The 4,002-nt window shown below is 41.2% G+C and overlaps 1 pseudogene; it reads right to left on the bottom strand.

Annotated features, from left to right (window-relative positions):
• Positions 1 to 333: 333 nt before the first annotated feature.
• Positions 334 to 3,354, bottom strand: LOC101640640 (annotated as a pseudogene).
• Positions 3,355 to 4,002: the final 648 nt, after the last annotated feature.

Below are 4,002 nucleotides of genomic sequence, written 5' to 3'. Positions count from 1 at the left end.
AATAGCCATGACCCTCACATAGCCAAGACTATATACAATTTTTGTTTCTCAACTTCCCTTCAAACCCATTCTGCCAGTCTTCGTCGTCTCGCCATTGAGTGGAATTTGGGGCATATGTTCACTCTTCATGAAATTCATGAGCTATATTCTAGATGAGTCATTCTGTACATGCTTTCTACCTTCTAGAAAATTATACACCGACACCAAACAGTAAGTTAATCTGAAGAGAAAAACAGTCAGAACATGCTATGTTTTTGTTTTAATTTTTTTTTTTGGATCTCACTGAACATTTATTTTCCTTGCATTCTTACAGAGTAAAAAAAAAAAGTGTTTTCATTGGATTTTTACAGCCCCTTGCCTATGAAAGGTAATCAATATAGAGAGGGAAAAAGAGGTGAGCCATTCCGTGATCTGCTGCGGCACAGGACATTTGTAGGTCCTCTCCAGAATGAATATGCTCATGTTTTCCCACTGCGGGTGTGAGGGCAGCCTGGTGGAAGAGCTGGACTGGCGCCTGCAAATTTCAATTGGCTGTATCACAGGCTTCCGGATGTGCCTCATGTTAGCGCCAGGCTCACTGGGTTTAAAAGGAGCCAGGGCACCATATGGCCTTGGCAATGGCAGTGGCATCAGCTTCTGGGATGTAGGCATTGGGTCACGGCTCTGCGGCCGTGTAAACACCATTGGGCAGCTGCCGAGTGTCTGCTTCCATGAGCTCATGAGACTTCTCAGCGATGGCCAAGGCATTCATTTCTTCGTCTCGAAGTACCTTCAACCACTCTCTCTCAATCTCTTTGTTGAGTGGAAGACCCATTTCTATCCTGAACTGCAAGCGTAGATGAAGTCTTCTTTTTTCCTTAGTTCCTTTTGGAGTTCGATGGCCAGAGCTTGTTTCCTGGATAGCTCAGCAACAAGAGCCATGAGTTTTTCAGTAGCATCTTTGATCTTCCTCTGGTAGCCATTCATCTTCTTGGCCAAGAGCAGCGTGTCCTGCTTGCAGGCAGGAGTTTTGCTGCAGAGCCTGTCCGTGAGCCGGGAGACCTGCTCGTAGATGAAGTTCTTCTCCAGTAACTTCTCCTCCTTCTGGACCAGCTGCAGTTCCAGCTTATCCAATTTGCTGATCATTTGGTCTTCGGTTCGATCTTTCCCTGGAAGGAAGCGGGTTCTGTTCTCACCTTCAGGATTTATACACTGTTTTTCCAAGTCTCTTATTTTGTCCGTACACTGTGAAAACTGAATCTGGAGCACGGCTTGGCCGGCAGGAACTGCTCGGTCAGGTGGATCTGTCTTTGCTTCTCTGCGATCTTCAGTTTCAGGAATCAGATCTTTCCTTCCAGGATGTGTATTTAGATTTCTCCATTTAGTTTCATCTTCTCTTGGATATTTATCTTTTCATAGAAAATGCACACGTCCTCCTGCTCTATCAGCGGAACACCGCATTCATTTTGACACTGGACGGCTTTTTCATACTTTTGCAAAGCTGCACCATCTCCTCTTCGATCACCGTGATCATATTGGAAAGCCTATCAATGTTGTTTAACTGGATATTCTTCTTCTCTTTCATTTCCTGAAGTTTTGCAACAAGTTGGCACACGTCGTTTTGCACGCTCTCCCGGATGGTGACATTGTTGGCATGCTTCAGCATGCTATTTTGTAGCTTCCTTTCTTGAGTAACTACACTACAGTATTCCTTAAAATTCCAAGTTCATTTAACGATATTTTATGCCTCTCTATGATTTCATTTACTTTCTGGTGAGCTTTGTGAAGCAAGGTAACACATTTATTTCTTTCATTTCGAATACTGTCATAGAGTTTAGCAAACTCCCCGAATCTTCGATGAATTTCACGTTTTTTCTTCTGTGTATCCTGATTTCAAGATCCTTTGCTTTGATTTCTTTAATAATGTTGGTCTATTTTTGCCAAGCCCTCAGAAAATCCTTGGACTTCTGGTCTCTTTCCGCAGCTTTCACTTGAGTCATCAGGAGAAGTGTGAACACCAGCTCACGTATATTTCCTGGCTCCTTTACAAGCTTGTTTTCATCAGCAAGTTGTTGTTCGACTCACTTGGACTCTGTATGGGATAAGACTTTCTGTTGGGCCAAATTCCTCCAGCTATTTCCACTTCCTTGTGGAGCTCTCGCCTTCTATCAGACCACCTGGTATCATCTTTAGGGAACGCATCTATCTCTAAGAGAAGCCTTTGATGTAGTGCTTGCGTTTGAGGCAGTGCATCCAAAGACACTTGCAAGAGCAACTCAATCTTTTTTAAATTCTGAAAATCTCGCTCTTTTTCTCTCTGCTTACGAGAAAGCTCATTGTGGTAGTTCTGTTTGTCGATGAGACGGTTTTGTAAACCGAGATTCAAAATCCCTCTTTCAGTTAGTAACGTGGCCTTGTTCTCTCTGGTTAATTCCAATAATTTGAGCAACTGGCTGTATTCTCTATCCTTAACTTCAGTAAGGCTCGCTTTCCTTCAACTTCTTTTATTACATCCTCCTTCTCTTCCATTATAGTGCTAATTTTAGTTTCAATTTTCTTTAGGAAGTCATTTAATTCCTTGGCTTCACATTCTAAGGCAAGTTTTTTCCTTGCCATTTCTACTTTTCTGCGAGTAATTTTTTCTATCTCTTTTCCAATTTGCATAGGCAGAGCTTGATGGTGGACCACATCATCCTTTAGGCTGGTCTGGTACTTCAACTGGTCTTCCAGCTCCTTCTGCTCCCTGAGTAACTGTTTTTGCTTAGATGCCAAATCTTCCCTTAAGGTTTTAATTTCTAATTTCTTCTGCATCATTTCTTTACGTAATTCTTCAGAGCTTTCTCTCAATCTTCTCATCTTCTCTTCCATCTCTCCTGGTTAGGTATCTTCTCAAATTCCTTTATTACGAGACCACTTTCTTCCTTGAAGCTGAAGCAGATCGCGGTGTGGGAGAAAATAAGCGGAATCCAGGGAGCGGAATTAATTCCAGTTGGCGGAGAAGGAAACAGCCCCCCTGATAAGCTGGATCTCCCCCTCTGGGGACCAGCCTGACACCCCCAAATCAGAGCACATCACGAGCATCAAAAAGAAAGGTGAAATATATATTATGGGTTAATAACTCAAACTGCAGTCTTGTTTTAGCTTTCTATTGAAAATTAGGTGAACATTTTTCTGTTTATCTTAATTTTTATAGCTTTATTCCCTCAAACCATTGAAAATACTGAAATATCATTCTTTTTAATTCCTTATCAAGCTTGTTCCAATGCCATTTCTTTCACTGAAAGGGTTTCTGGCTCTTTCTTTTGGTACTTGTTTGCACCATTCTATCTTATTCCATAGAAACTAAAATGGACTTGCCTTCAGGGCACTAAGGTGGTGTTGTATTTGTATTTATTTGATGATTGCATGTTGATATGATCATAGATACTCATCATATCTCTTGGGGGAAATGAAGAATGAGTGTACTCAGTTTTCTGTGTGCTGTTTATAGAGTACAGTAGAGGACAAGTTTTGCTGGTATTGGCTGGTGTTTATCAATGAGCAGGTAGTATATGAGTGGGTAGTGGTTCTGGCCCAGTGGGTGGGGCTGCAGGAGGTGTGCCTTGAGTGTGTCTAGGCCATGTGGGTATCAATGTTGTCTCCCATCAGAAATACCATAGCAAAAAATAGTAATAAATTAATAAAGTGAAACTATGGAGAGCTGGCTGTAATGTAATAACTAAAAATAAAATAAAAAGAATGGAAGAGAAGAAAGAAAAAAAGACCATGAAAAACTAGAAGCAAGAAGGAGAATAGTAAAGAAAAACTAGGAGAAAAGGCAAATAGAATGATGAAAGGACAAAAAGGAAAGAGAACTGAAGGAAAAAATTAAAAAATAAAAGGAAAGTAATGAAAGAAAAAAAAACAAGGGAAGAGAGAGAAAAGAAACAAAAAGAAAGGAGAAAATGGAGCCAAAGGCAGGACCAGAGAGGAGAACACAGTGTGTATGTGTGTGTGTGTGTGTGTGTGTGTGTGTGTGTGTGT

The sequence above is a fragment of the Echinops telfairi genome, unplaced genomic scaffold, assembly GCF_000313985.2.
Source record: "Echinops telfairi isolate 266 unplaced genomic scaffold, ASM31398v2 ScPeMD7_18;HRSCAF=68, whole genome shotgun sequence".
Classification (NCBI taxonomy): Eukaryota; Metazoa; Chordata; class Mammalia; order Afrosoricida; family Tenrecidae; genus Echinops; species Echinops telfairi.
This window is presented reverse-complemented; position numbering and strand designations above follow the sequence as displayed.